Source organism: Eptesicus fuscus, chromosome 12 (assembly GCF_027574615.1).
Source record: "Eptesicus fuscus isolate TK198812 chromosome 12, DD_ASM_mEF_20220401, whole genome shotgun sequence".
In the NCBI taxonomy this organism is placed as follows: Eukaryota; Metazoa; Chordata; class Mammalia; order Chiroptera; family Vespertilionidae; genus Eptesicus; species Eptesicus fuscus.
This window is the reverse complement of record NC_072484.1, coordinates 84593306-84608996: the sequence shown is the minus strand read 5'-3', so window position 1 is coordinate 84608996 and position 15691 is coordinate 84593306. Positions and strand designations below refer to the sequence as shown.

At 42.7% G+C, this 15691-nt stretch overlaps 1 pseudogene; it reads right to left on the bottom strand.

Moving 5' to 3' along the window:
• Positions 1 to 13113: 13113 nt before the first annotated feature.
• On the bottom strand, positions 13114 to 15219 carry LOC103292172 (protein NipSnap homolog 3A-like; annotated as a pseudogene).
• Positions 15220 to 15691: the final 472 nt, after the last annotated feature.

The following is a 15691-nucleotide window of genomic DNA, read 5'->3' as shown; positions in this document are numbered from 1 at the left end:
TTTTGCATAATTGATATTAGCTTTATATAACTTGGGATTCTGTTTTTTTTTTTAACTTAATATTATAACATAAACATTTCCCTACTTATTTCACTAATTTCCCTATGTACTATTTAAATGACTTAAAATTATCATTTTACATGCTCAATAATCATGTTTTAATGACTAAACACTAATCCACTGTGTGGACTGTCCATTAAAAACATCCCCCCGCCAATTGCTGAATAATAACAGTACAGTGAACATCTGGGTGGTTTTCTTTTTTTGTATGCGTTTTTTAATTTCAGAACACTTTTTAGAGTAGTTTTCTAGGAGAGAAATTATTGAGTCAATGGGTATAAACATTTTCAAGGTTCTTGACACAGATTGCCAAATTACTTTCCAAATGAGTTGTGCTAATTCTTTTCCCCACTAATGTTGATTTAGATTTTTCCCATCATTTTAAATTTGTTAATTTCTTTAAAATATACACACACAACATAATGTTTTGAATCGCAATATGAAAGAAATGTTGGGGATGATTGAGTTAGGCCCCTCCTCTCTCGTTTATACGTTAGGAATTGCGGTCTAGCCAGTTCAATGGCTGGCCCAAGGTCGCAGCAATTTGGGGGATGAGCTGGGATAGAGCCAGGTCTGCTGACCCCCACTTACCCCCACTGTCTCCCAGGGACCGAAAGACAATTTTACAATCTATTTATCCGCTCACCAGTAGTGCTGCACAGTTGCCATCACTTGACATCTTAATTCTGATTATACCTTGAAGGGAAACAGCTTTTGAAATATCTGGACCTGGCAAGTAACAAATTCCCCTCAATGGAGAGAACGGGTGTTTCCTGATAACGCTCGTCTACACGCCAGTGTTCTGCAGGGGACCTTGTATCTACTTATCACTTCCTCTTCCTGGCTCAGGCCTCTGGAACCCTGCTAGTCCTGCCTGACATGCACCTGGCAGCTCTCACTGCATCCTCCCCCGGGCCTCTGCTTCCCCATCCCTTCTCAGCACGGTGGCAAGCCTACCTCATTTCCAACCTCAGGCCAAGCACAAGTGTTACTCCTACCCATCTGCCATGTTGGCCAGATTTCCCTGATAGCTAAATAATGCCAGGCTCTCCCCACAAGGGCTGAGTGAGCCTCTTCTCTGAGTCTCTGCCTCGCTCTCGGACACTATCAAAGCTGCAGTGGAGCATGCAGATGTACACCCCCCACCCCAGGACCCAGGTAGCCCATTGCTCACTCCATGCGTGGCCTGCACTGGGCTGCGGGAGGCAAAGAGTATCCCAACATAGTCTAGTGACACGCCAACACCAAGACTCTTCCCTCCAGGTTATGGGATGTGCATGGACACGCAGCTCATTCTACAACACTGCTTACCTCAGCTCACTTCTCTGCCCAGAAGCCTATCCATGACCACAAGTTGAAAATGGCTAGCGTGGGGGACGAAACCGAACCCAGGGCACAGGCTGAGAGATGAGCTTGGAGGGAGGATAAGCAACTTGCTCTAGAAAGAACGAAAGCAAGATTCAGGGAATGCAAGTAGTGAGAGGTTTGACCCTCAGGCTGCTGGTGGCACATCGCTCACTTTTTACCCGTCTCTTCTACATGCATGCCTGTGCTTTGTAACTGAATGTAAAGAAGGCATTGAGGTATTTTTGAAATCCAGGTATTGGAAATACTAATTGGAAGAGTCTGGTTTACAGGTTGGGGGCTTGGCACGGGCAGCCGAGAGGGGGCTTGGGAAATATGGCAGGTTGAGAAGGCTGTGCGGAAGCAGGGCCTGTGGGAAAGGCGGGGTTTGCTTTAAGAGCCTTAGCTGCTATAAACTGGCAAATGGGTAAGTAATTTTTTCACAGCCAACCGTAAAATGAAACTTGTGGAAATAATAAAGTAAATGTTCTGTCTAGCCAGTGAGTCAAATTAGAGAAGAGCAGATTTTTTTTTTTCCAACCAGGCTTTAAAAAATCAGTGTAGTTCAGTGGCCTAAGGATAGCCAGGAAGTTAATGGCATTTCAGGTTCTGATTAATGATCTATATCAGAGGTTGGCAAACCACGTCCCATGGGCCAAATCCAGCCCACCGGATTGTTTTGGAGGTTCACCAGAGAAGAATGGCTTTTACATGTTTAATGGATGGAGAAAAAGAATTAAAAGGGGAATAATAGTTCATGACACGTGGAAATTATATGATATCTGAATTCCCGTATCCATAAGTAAAGTTTTATTGGAACACAGACACACTCATCATTTACAGAGTATCTAAGGCTGCTTTCCTGCTACAGTGACAGAGTGCAATAGTTTCAAAAGAGACCACATTGCCTGCAAAGTCTAAAATATTTACTAAATAGTACTACCTGGCCCTTTTCAGAAGTTTGCTGAACTCTAGTATACACGGTCAGACAAGATTAGCTCGGGCCCATTACCAATGAGGTGAAGGCAACACCGTACCCAGTACGAGACACGAAGCTTGCAGTGGGACGAGAACTCGGAAGGCCCCTGATCCAACCCGACTCCACAGAGTGTGCTGTAGGAGCCATCCGGAACCAAGGACTCACAGTAACGAAGCCCAGCCCGCTCTGAAACACCGCAACTCCACCTACCATGTTTCTGAGGTTGAACTAAAACAATCCCACTCCCACCCCAGGTAGGCTTTCTTATCTATATACTGTTTCTACAGGAAGAGGGCGATAGCCACAGTCCTTCTTGATCAAAGGGTAGCCTCTTTCCATCTTCCATAGGTTAGCACATATGCTATCCCATTTGGCCTTCATAACATCTTCAGCATGTTGAAGACTCTATGGTAGCAAGAAGCATATGGTGTTCAAGCAAATGAGAGAAGGACAATGTGGCTGGATCAGAGGTGGCATGGAACATGAGATGAGGCTGAGGAGGCAAGCATTGGCCAGACTTCTTATGGCCTTGTCAACCATTTTAAGTAACTGTGTCTTTAAGAGAATTAGGAAGCATTAAAGTGCTTTCAATGTGAGAATGGCTTTCTAAGGTTCCTAATTAGAAAGGATTACTCTGGCTGAAGTGTGGAAAACAGGTTGGGGAAAGTCAAGGGCGCCACAGGAAGGCTAGCTTAGAGACTGCGGCACTAGACAAAATGAGAGACCCTTGCCGCTTGCGTTCTCAGAAGTTGCTGTGAAGGTGTAGAGAAGGAAATCGTTATAAGAGCTATTTGCAAAGTAAACTCATCAGGACGTGTGATTGGTGTGGTATGGGGTTGAGAGGAAGATACCAAATATGACTTCAGGGTCCCTGCACATTTAGTAGGATGATGAGATGAACATGACATTGTGCAAGAGGAGGTCGATGACCTTCAACCTAAGACCACTGGCAACACGCCTGCAATGGAACAAAGTTGGAGGTAATGACCTGCTGCAATAAGGGAGAACACACACATGTTAGAAGGGGCATGGTATAGAATTTGGGCTTCTCTTAGGTAATTTGGGCAATCATACAAGGAAAGGGAGCTTTTCTCCACTTTGGATGCCGTCGGGAAGTGGGGGTAATTCTAAGGTTGGGCAACTTCATAATTCTTACCTAGAAGCCCATCAGGATGGAGTGAGGTTAAAGCTGGGACCGGGAAAGACAAATCAATTGTCTCGTCTCATCCAGGATGGGTGATGTTTGGTCATTTTTGTGGTAGGGACAATATTTATGTTTTTATCTGTGTTAAGAAATGATTGCAGAATGATCTTTGTGCCTTGTCTGAGTGGCTTTGCCTGATGTTGGTGTTCTTTAAAATTATTTATATTTAACAGAGGAACAGCACAGCCTAGTTCTAAATGACCGGAAGCACCTAGCAATGTCCCAACCCAATGGTCGGCAAACTGCGGCTCGCGAGCCACATGCGGCTCTTTGCCCCCTTGCGTTTTTAGCAAAGGCCAGCTTAGGAGTACCCTAATTAAGTTAATAACAATGTACCTACCTATATAGTTTAAGTTTAAAAAATTTGGCTCTCAAAAGAAATTTCAATCGTTGTACTGTTGGTATTTGGCTCTGTTGACTAATGAGTTTGCCGACCACTGTCCCAACCCAACGGACAGGGCCAAGTGAGATCTGGTTTCAGGGACACTTTCCTCTTTCTCAGTCCCCCCTTTTGGCCAAGGACAGATAGAGTTGGGCTGTGGGACATTCATCTAGGATATTCAGACTGTCACCATTGCTGAGCTTTTGCTGCTTACAAGGTTGAACAGACGATAGATGTGGTCTGGTGGAGGGGGGCGGGGGGCAGGGAGACCAGGGTTTGTGGCTGCTGTTTCCCTGGTTGCAGGGCAAGTTGCTTACATCTGACAAGACAATGGCTGCATAGTAACATTTATAACCCTGGACAGGGCCCCCCAGTCAACAGCAGCACAGATAGTTACCGAAACAAACACAAAAATGGTCACTCGCTCTTGTAATAGACCCTGAAGACAGGGAGCCAGATTACAAAAACTGGCACCGAAAACATGTCCCAAATTCCACCTGTGTCTGCTTTTTGTCTGTTTCTCTTTTTAGCCTAATTATACACTTACGCTTAGGTGCAACAAAAAGTGTTTGCGATAGCATAAATTTCCAGTTGGCTAGCTAAGAAGAAATTAAGGACTATGTGATTATCCTGGCAGGACTTTAGCCAATGAATTTAAATTTGAACTGGCTTGTAGTGTTTCCAGAGCAGAAGTTGGATCGTTTTTTAACATCTGATGGGGTCAGAGATAAGCGATAAGAAGTTCCACACCATCTTTCCCAATTGTATTACCTTACTCTGGAAATAACGGCTTGCATAGCAATGCAAGAAGAGGGATCCAGTTCTCCCAGGTAGCCTGTACTTGCCTCCTTTAGGACATTTCTGGGTATTCTTTTCAGGAAACCTCATCAACCCATGGCCTGGCCCCTCATTTCCTCTGGCCGGGAAGGAGGGCGAGGTGAGTGCAGGGAGGGAATTTGCCAGGGACTCGGGAGCAAGCAGTGACCCTCTTATGGGAAAGGGGCTGGCTGAAGCTGTTTCAGTTCAGGGTGAATTGTGCTGAAATTATCCCCTTTGAAATTATATATTCGAGTTTAATGTTTCAAACCCCTGATTGATTGCTCAAGTAAAAGCTGTGATAACAGTGGTTGGTGTTGCTCAAGAGGCTGCAAATGCCAGCTCTTAGGAAAATGACAGTTCTTTGAGAAATAATCAGGTTCAGTGCACATCTCTCTTCACTACGAAGATTATCACTGAGTTCACAAAATTACCTATGATGGCCGTTTCCCCCAGCACCGGAGGCCCTTCACACTGACTAGGAATCCTGTGAAAAGGGCGGAAGCGTTTCATTCCAACCTTCTGTTGTTGTCCATTATCCTGTCACCAGCCCTTTCATCACAAAGCCTACTTTTCTTGAAAATAAATCCCTTCTGTATTGTTTGAACATTTCCTTTCTGGAAAGTAGAGGCTTGGCTTAGATGACCTCCCAATGTCCCTTCATATCCTTGGAATTCTATGATTTTAGAATTCCTGATCTGGGAAGAGTTAAAAATATATAGTGAGGTTCTTTCTGCCACACATGAAATTAAACAGTCCTGATGGCAATGACCGTGGAGCAGAAAGGTGATGGTGCTAACGGAGCTGCTGGTGGTAACAGTGGGAGTGGGAGTGGAGAATTCTACTTTGGTTAGGGGAATACAGGGTAGAAGAATCATTTAAATTCAGTTTCCAAAGAACTTGATGAACTTTGGTTCCCCTTACTGGATGTTGAAAATGAAAAATCACAAATTCACAAAGGGAGCCTAGATGCTTATGTTTTAATAGTCATAAAATAGGAGTTACGTGCAGGACCTAAGATAATGTATTTGAAATCAATTGAAGGACCAATATTTTTTTTATTATCTCCCTCCCCCAACCCCTGCAAAAGGCTTATTTTATTCTCACCAACATAGAAAGTGGTAAGCCTAAAAATCTCAGAAACTTACCATTTTCTTTAGGATAAGGTAAGCATTCACTTTCTCCAAATACACAGGCTACATCCATGTAACTAAGCTGATAATTATACATGGGACCATATGGATGTATTGATAATTGGTATAATGAACAGCTCCTTGTTACAGATATTGAAAAACAAGATTATTTCAGCACACGATGAGCAAGTACAAGGACAGACCTATCTAGCAAATGATGGAAATAAATTTAATAATAAAAACCCACTGCTCATCTGAATTTCAAGGAAACGCTTCCTGCCATCTGTTGTTGTTAGCATTTTTATCGCCATATTTGCCTGCTTTCTTCCCGAGCCCAGCACTGCTAAGCTCTTCATACAGAATAAGCTGGAGAACAAAGCGATTGGAGGTAGGGGAGTGAATGCAAAGGCACTTCACCATCTGCAGACCCAGTGTGCCATCTTTACCAGCAGGGTAGACACCAACAGTACAAGAATCAATGCTAGACTTCTCCAAGGATGCTTTCATTATGGGAAGAAGGACAAAAAGGTACAAAAGAGGTGGTGACCTGGGTGGGCTCAGAGATCACAAGGGCCATGAGGTAGAGCTGGCTGGCCATGCCAGTAACCCACTGGCCCCTATTCACCCCTCAACATTATGCAACTTGAAACCCAGAGGTAATCAGGTCTAAAGACTGGGACTGAATGGATCTGCCCAGAGGAAAAACACATGCATAAAGGCATCATCAGCAAATACCAGTGAGCCATTTATAGATGTCCCAAAGCCTGGGACAGTATGAAAGGCCATTGGAGGAGAAACAGGATTCTCATAAGTGGAGAGTCAGGCATTGGTGGTGGTGGTGGTGGTGGTGTGGGGTTGGTGGTGGTGGTAAGGGGTTATTTTGTTATTTAACAATAGAAGAGTACTGAAGACAAGATACTTAAATAATATGGGTCCAGGTGGGCCCCACGCCACAAACTTAGAGAAAGTTAAGTTAAAGGGACTGTGAGTACAGGCAGAAAGCAAGCTTTCCACCATCCTCCAGGAAGCTGATGTGTTTGGACTGTGTTCCTGGCAAGGAGAAAGGGAAATCTTCCCTTGGGTTAAGCTCAGTGCCCAAGGGAGTTGTAGTGTGGCTTCCCCAGAGAAAGAATAACCAGGCCAATGGGGCTCAGATCTTCGCCAGGATAGATAGATAATTTGGATCCCTGTAGAGATATTCCATGAGCTCCCTATGAAAAACCAGAACTCCTAACAGTAGGCCTTGACAGACAACTTTCAACCCAGAAAAGACCTAAAGGACCATCACCTTTGGGCACCTGGTAGGACCCACACAGGACCTACAACAGGGTTTCCCCAATACCTGTGCTCAGCAGGGATGTAAACCAATTGGAAAACACTTCAAGATAGGCCAGATAAGCCACATCTGGAGGCTCCTGTCCATGGCATGCAGCCATGGGGGTGAGATCATGAGAAGATAGGCTAGTTGTTGACACAGCCCTGTCTGGTTGGTTACTGGAGAAAAACAGCTCTCAGAGCTGGAGTGGAAAATGGCCTGGGGCATGGAGATACAGTTCTTGAGTTTTTTGTTTTGTTTTTGGTGGGAGAGGGCAGTGGGATAGAAGGTTCATGAACATATGTAAAGGGAAAGCTATAGGACAAAATTCTCCCCAAGGAAATGTATCTATACATGACTTGCCTTCAATTTTGGGGAGCTCACATGGATCCTAAAGCCTGCGCATGTACTCAAGGTTAAGAACCCCTGCTTAGAGGCATTTGGGACAGAACAAATAAGGAGCTGATTCGTAGGACCTAGCAATTTCACAAAGGGTAGTTTCTGCAGCGCTTAGAATTACCTGGTGCAATTACTTAGGACATGCTGAAAATGCAGGTTCCTGAGCTCCTCCTTGAGCTAAAGAATCAGGATCATTCAGGCTGGGGTCCTGAAATTAGCATTTTTATTAAGCACTCAGGTCCTATTTATCAATATACAGCGTAAAAACCCCTGAGAGTTGAGAATGGCTATAAAAAAAGATCTTGAGAGTATAACCAAAACCCAAGACTGATACAAAAGGTATCAGAAACTGATCACTAGATTGGGCTGCCAATTGATTAAGGAACCAAGAGGGTAGGTGGAGCTCAAGACTGACCGACTGACTGTGAGAAGGGAGGGTCCACAGACTGATCTGAACCAACATTTGTCCAGTACCTTGGCATGTGGTTTATACCATTTAATTTCTCTCAATTGTTCTCATATTAAAGATGAATAAATTAAAGGGCTTAAGTGGGGGTAGAGGATTGAGAAAAAAAAAGAGAGAAAAATTCATGGACATGAACAACATTACCATGATTACCAGAGGGAAAAGGGTTGGGGGAGGTAGAGGAGGGTATAGGAGGATAAATGGTGATGGACAGAGACTTAACTTGGGCGGTGAACACACAGTACAGATGTGTTGTAGAATTGTGCACCTGAAACCTACATAATTTTGTTAACCAGTGTCACCCAATAAATTCAATAAAAAGGAAAAAAATAAAAATAAAAGTTTATTTTTCACCAAAAAAATAAAAGATGAAAATATTAAGGTTCGGAGAGTTTAGAGAGCTTGCATAGGGTCATAGACAAAATAAAGAGAGGATTCGGGCCTTTAATGCAGTCAACCTGACTCAACCCTGCATTTTTTTAATTTACACCACCGTCTGCCCTTTATATGCCAAACAGGAATTACACACGAGAAATAAATTCAGCTGTGATATATTTTAAAATGCTGAGCATATATTATCTTTCATGATCTGCAATACACTTCAAAACTGAAAACGATGTATTCAGATGTAGAGAGAAATGCACAATGTGATGTAAATCAATGGACGATGGACGAAGTTCAGGCCGCGTGTGCGATGGGCACCCCGGCAGGAGCCTCGCCAGGCAATCAGAGTCGCTGAAGAGGCTTCCTGAGGATACGCTGTTCTGAATGAGCTCTGAAGAGTCAGTAGAATTTTGAATAAGTTCCACCTCACATTGAGCCTCGGTTTAAATAGACTAGACTCTTCCAGAAATCCATCTCAAATATTACTCTTCATAAACAAGAATAGTTATCGAAGGAAGAGAGAGGAATTCCTGAACAAAGAAAAGCTTCTCGGTTTATAATTACCAATTCCTTGATAGCCCCAAAGAATAAAGCGGGCTTTGTTAAGTAGTTACTGTGTGCAGGACATGATATTAACTCATTGAATACTTATAAAACATTTCAGGTTAGGTTAGTATTACTATCCCCAATTTTACAAGGACATAAACGTGGCCAAGATGTAAGGACTTAGGCCTGATATTCTGATAACCACGTGCTCTGTCTAACCATGGGCTATGCTGATGAGATGGCGTGGTTGGAGATTTGGGGGTTCCGGAGTGTTCCCCCTCTCTGAAAGAGAAATGTTATGAAGATCCTTCATGACAAAGGACCTGGTATTCCCTGGGGGCACAAATATTATGTTTTGAAAGTTAAGGGCATCAAGCTATCAGTTTTGTAGTAAACCATTGTGAGCAGACGATTGAGGAGATATCTGTTTATCCATCTCTTTCCATCTGGTGAAACACCAGGGAGTTTCTCACACTGAGCAGTGTTTTGTTCCCTTGGTCTAGGGCAGTGGTCAGCAAACTCATTAGTCAACAGAGCCAAATACCAGCAGTACAATTTCTTTTGAGAGCCAAATTTTTTTAACTTCAACTTCTTCTAACGCCACTTCTTCAAAATAGACTCGCCCAGGCCGTGGTATTTGGTGGAAGAGCCACACTCAAGGGGCCAAAGAGCCGCATGTGGCTCGCGAGCCGCAGTTTGCCGACCACGGGTCTAGGGAATAGTCCTGAAGGGCCCTGACCTTGTTTTAAGTGCTTCTTTTGGTGACTTTCCCTGACTTTAATCCCACGGGTCAGCCTTCAAGGACCCGTATTTTAAAAGCTGGATTGACTGAGTCACTGACAGCCTGTCTTAGAGAATAGTGCACACCTCCAGTTCCCTAAGAGGGCGGGGGCACCTGGAGGAGGGCTCCAATGATTCAATGGTAAAAGTTTCACTGTCCCTATAATCTGGTGTCTTCTGGCATCAGGACTCTGAAACCATCCCCCCCGCGCCCCCCCCCCCCCGAAGTTCTCAGGTGTTTCCCCATGGAATGACTTTTCAATCTAAGCCTTCTTGGCAATATTTTTCAGCGACTTCCTCTTGTGCATTTCTATAGCTTTGTTTATCTCCACAACCTTCTCAATTTTGTTTCAGATAGCCTGGTTTATACGTGGATGCTGGTGCTTCTGGCATTCTCAGCTCTGTGTTTATACAATGCCATCCTCAGCATTATAATAAGAAGAGCTAACATTTATTAAGTGCTGATTATATGCCAGGCGATATTCTAAACAATTACATAAATGTACTCATTAAATCTTTGTAACAACCCCATGAAATAGGGTTGCTTTCCAGATAAAGAAATGGGAACACAGAATGCACCAGCCATTTGCCCAAGATCACAGACCAGTATGTGGCTCAGCAAGACTCTGAGTCAGACCATTGAGTTTCAGAACCTGTGTGCTCAGCCAGTACGCCCTTTACCATCAGAGTGTCTGCAATGCACTTCCCCCCTAATGTTACCCGGTGTAGCTTTCACTTAGTCACGCAAGACTATCAACTCACATGTATTACACATATGCTAGAGTAACATAGTTTCCCAAAAGATCAAAAACATTATTCAGGAAGTAATAATAATGGCGACCCTTTATTGAGCTAATGGCATTTTGCATACTTCATTATTTTAAAAGCATCCCTGCAAAGTTGTTTAACTGACCCAATTTTTTATCCCCCTGAGGGCCATGTAGATTGTTCAAGATCATCAAAGGGTCCGTGGAGATTTGAACCCATAACTGCCAAATTCAGAGGCCCCCCTTTGCAGTCTTCTTACTAACCGCTAGGCACAACCAGCCTAGGATAGTGAAATAAACACTCTGATAAAGCAGCCATCACACTGTAGAACTTGTAACAGCCAATGAAAAAGAAAGCATTGACTATAATTAGACATAAATTCTAGACTTTGGGAACAAGGTGGTTTCTAAAAGTTCAGAGAAAAAGTAGGTATGACTCCCCTTGGCAACACTATGACCTTAAAAATGGCTAAAAGAGGACAGAAAGTTCACAGAAAAGAATTCTACCAGTGACACATGTCTTAGTCCGTTCGGCTACTATAACAAAGCACCATAGCCTGGGTGGCTTCTACACAACAGAAATGTATTTCTCACAGTTCTGGAGGCTGGAAGGTAGACATCAGGGTACCAGCAAGAACCCTCTTCCAATTTGCAGACCGGCACCTTCACATCGTATCCTCACATGCCAGAAAGAGAGCGAGCTAGCTCTCTGGCCTCTTCTTACAAAGGTACTAATCCCATTCATGAGGACTCCTAGCCACCTCTCAAAGGCCCCATCTCCAAATGCCATCACATTGGGGACTAGATTTCAGCACATAAATTCTAGGGGGACACTAACATTTAGTTCATGACCACAAATGACATTGATCAAGAAGAGAAAAGGACAGTGTCTTAAAAGCAAACAAATAGGAAAGCTATGCAGAGAGCTCTCTGATCTCAGATTTTAAAAGCAATGTCTGAAATGTGAAAGGAAGCACAAGTAACCAAGGAATACAGCCCAGTCATACTGATACCGGGAGAAGCAGAGCCCAGGTTGCACGGAGGCTTAAAAGGACAGTCGAAGGGCACCGAGAGGGGGCTTTGGATGAGGTTCAGGGCAGGAATAAAAGTGAGGAATGGAAAAGCCCATGGTTAGGCAAGTGGTGTCATGTCGAAAGCTAACAGAAGGACAAGGCAATTCAATATTCCTTTTTCTACCGAAGAAAGTGATCTTCAAATAGGAAACTTTAGAACAAATATGGTTGGTAGAAAATTGAAACCTAAGCTAAGCAAGGAAATGATAAGAAAATACCCAATCACTCAAATGAGTTCAAGTCCGAAGGCCAAGGTGAACAACATCCTACTACGCAGAGGAAGGTGTGGGCAAGGAGTGCTGAGGATTTGGGGGGTTGGGGAGGAGGAGGTTGTGGTTAGAGAACAGAAATATGCTCCATTTTTTTAAAATAAGGAATGGGTGCATTAGGAAAAGGTGAAAATTATCAAGACCTGGCAATAATTTTTTAGAAATATGTAGATGTTTACTAGGGCCAGCATTTTCATAATAATAAAGATCTCTCTAAAACAAATAGATATCCCAAATAACAGATAACAAAGATATCCCAAATATCTTTGTTAAGTAGTGATTGAAAATGAAGTAAAAATTAGTAAATTAACTGTAAATGAACACATTTCAACATATAAATTTAGAGTTACTAGTGATTAACATGAAAACCATAATTATTATAGTTGATACTGTACTTTTCCAAAGTAAAGAAATATACTTAACTAATACTTTTATGAACCACTTTTGATATTACAAAATAAATTTTACTGAGCAAAAAATGTGTTTTAAAAATCTCAGAAAAGCCCAGCTGGCATGGCTCAGTGGTTGAGCATCAACCTATGAACCTTGAGGTCACAGTTTGATTCCAGGTCGGGGCACATGCCCAGGTTGTGGGCTTGATCCCCAGTGTGGGGCCTGCAGAAGGGAGCCGATCAATAATTCTCTCTCATCATTGATGTTTCTATCTCTCCTCTCCCTTCCTCTCTGAAATCAATAAGTACATGCATATTTTAAATCTAAAAATAAAAAACAGACATTAAAGATAGATAGAGATAGATAGAGATAGAGAGAGAGAGAGAGAGAGAGAGAGAGAGAGAGAGAGAGAGATAGAGATATATAACTAGTGTTAAAATATTGTCATAGGTATGGAAATGTAACATCATCATTTGAATAAAATGTTAAAAAAAAAAAGCAAACGATTGTCAAAATACAGAAGAAGAGTTATTCTGAAACAAATTTTAAAAATCAAGATCATGAAGTAGTGGCAACTATTTCTAACGTGTTCCAGATACTGAAATACCGTGGGGGGAATGAACAGAGCTATCTCCTGAAGTGGCAGTGACAAAGGACAGAGGTGGCTTTCAAAAATGCAAGGGACACAGCTAATTAACGTACCACCTCCTTCACATAAAATGAGAATCTCTTGGGAGGATCTAAGCCCCTTCGCAGACATATCTTAGAGCTGTTAATAAAATGCTTCACATTTCAGTAGAAAACTATATCAACGCTGAAAGTGATGTGGAAATCAGAAGCATATTCAACTGTGACACATGGTCATTGACATTTTCCCAAATAGCCACCGGGAGTCTGAGATCCTTAAGACACTGATGTCTCCCAGGTGCATGGCTGTCTGAACTCTCATTTCACCAATGAGCATGAACTCTGCTGGGTGCTTCAGATTCTGGGTGGAGAACTCCAATTTGTTTTTCGCAGCCTAATTTGACATGGGCATCAAGTGCCCTTTCAAATGCGTCACCCCACAGAGCTGGCTCACCCGGTTTCATTTGGGAAAATAACCAGTTCGTAGACTCCTTTTGGAGAGTTTTCTCTTTTGCACCACGGTACTGCATAAGTAACCTCAAAACTCTCGTCTATCCATGAGAGCCAAATTTAGAATGAGAAATTGTTCTTGGCATTCCTTATATTTATCCAAGCCTTTCTAAACGTCAGTTCATTGAGCAAAGCTTGTAAACATGAAACACCTTATCCATTCTGCCTTCAAATTCTGTACTCCAGAATTCAACCAATTCAGAGCTGTCTGAAGATAAATGTTTTTCTTAATGTTTTCCAGAAACTCATTTATCTTTGATGGTTTACGGCAACAAATATGAAATTCATAAACTGTTTCATCATATTTTCCAAGGCCCCTCCAGAGCAAAAGATAAGTACACAGAGGGGCATGGGGCTGCGTGGTTGGACCCCTCAGAGGACAAGCGTGGTATGTCTTCAGGTGCCCAGGAGGGCAGCCAGTAGGTGGTCTTTCTGGGACTCCTCCTTTTTTAAAAAAAAATATTTTTATTGATTTCAGAGAAGGAGGAGAGAGAGATAAAAACATCAATGATGAGAAAGAATCGTTGATCAACTGCTACCTGCACGCCCCCCACTGGGGACTGAGCCTGCAACCTGGGCACGTGCCCTTGACTGAAATCAAACCCGGGACCCTTCAGTCCACAGGCAATGCTCTATCCACTAAGCCAAACCAGCCAGGGCTAGGATTCCTCTTTTTATAGCCTCCCTCTTCAAACTAAGACCTGGCCAATTTTTAAAAGATAATGATTATCAAGGTAAGTATTAAACATAATTATCTGTGCCAACATGATTCTTATGAAACAAGCATTTCCAAACTAATCTTGTTTCCCTGTTGAGAAGTTATCAGGGGAAGGCAATGTTTTCCTTGGTCCAGATTCCAAGAAGACATTGTCAAACTATCTCTATGGATAATATGGGTGAACATGTGCTGGTTGACAGTGAAGTCAAGTTTCTTAACTAGTAGAATGGCTGGATAAATATGCAGCTGATAAACTTGATTCTGTCCCCCTGGAAGTAGTGTGGTGATGGGGGGTGTTCTTCTTGCAAAAACCATATATTTGGCACATTTTTAATGAGTCATATGGGTACAAAGAAATCAGATACGTGATTTGTTGTTGTTGCTGTTGTTTTGTTGTTAATCCTCATCCAAGGATATTTTCCCATTTACTTTTAGAGTGAGTGGAAGGGAGGGAGGGGGAGAGAGAGAGAGAGAGAAGCATCAATGTGAGAGAGATACATCCACTCGTTACCTTCTGCACGCACCCCAACCAAGGCTGGGGATTGAGCCTGCAACGGCGGTACATGCCCTTGACTAGAATCGAACCTGGGACTCTTCAGTCCTTGGGCCAATACTTTATCCACTGTGCCAAACTAGCTAGGGCCGATATGTGATATTTTGATGTAATTGCTTTGAAGATATTTTGACAGCCCTGTAAAATGATCTAATTTGAAGAAATTTTTCTAAAGTACCAATTAACATAATTACATATATGCTCACTTCCTGATCAACCCATTTTTGAGTGAATTTTAGAAGTACAGGAAAGTCAAATCCAGTGATAGGATGAAGCCTTGAGATGTTCTCTGTTTACATTGTTAGGAAATAAAAAAATGTTTTTACAATTTGATGCACCCATTTCAATATGAACAAATCAAAACTGTCACAGCAAAATTCTTTTCCAGACCTGATTTTCATACATTCACCTGCATCACAGGTTTTGGAACTCCACAGCAATAAGGATAGATCTCTTCAGAACACCATGAGAAGATGACTTTCCAAGCCGGTACCAATTCATTGTGCTTCTAATATTTTTGAGGACAAAGAGACAGAGGGATAGCTGTGTGCTGACTTTAGAGTTAATATTTGATCTCAACCAAGCAAGACAGTGCCTTCTTGCCTACAGGGAATACAGGTAAGGACTGCATATCATCCCAGGTTATTTGGTTGTAAGCAATAGAAATAGACCCTGGCTAACCAAGGTAAGAAAGGGTTTTATAGAAAGGATACTGGATAGTGTTTGCAATAGCAGAAAAGATATCTAGGTCTTGGGAAGGCCCAGAATCAGAGCAGCTGCAGGGATGTCAGTAGAGAAGCCAAATACTGTTTCTGTAGAGAGGTGCCATCAACAGCCTCAGTTCCACCAGCCATCTGCCCAAGTTCCCTCAGCATCTCTCTCCAAGTTTTAAGGCTTGTCTCATGTGCCCTCCCCTGTGATCAGGGATGCTGGGGTCATGTGACAGACAACCCAACCACAAGGATGGAAGAGG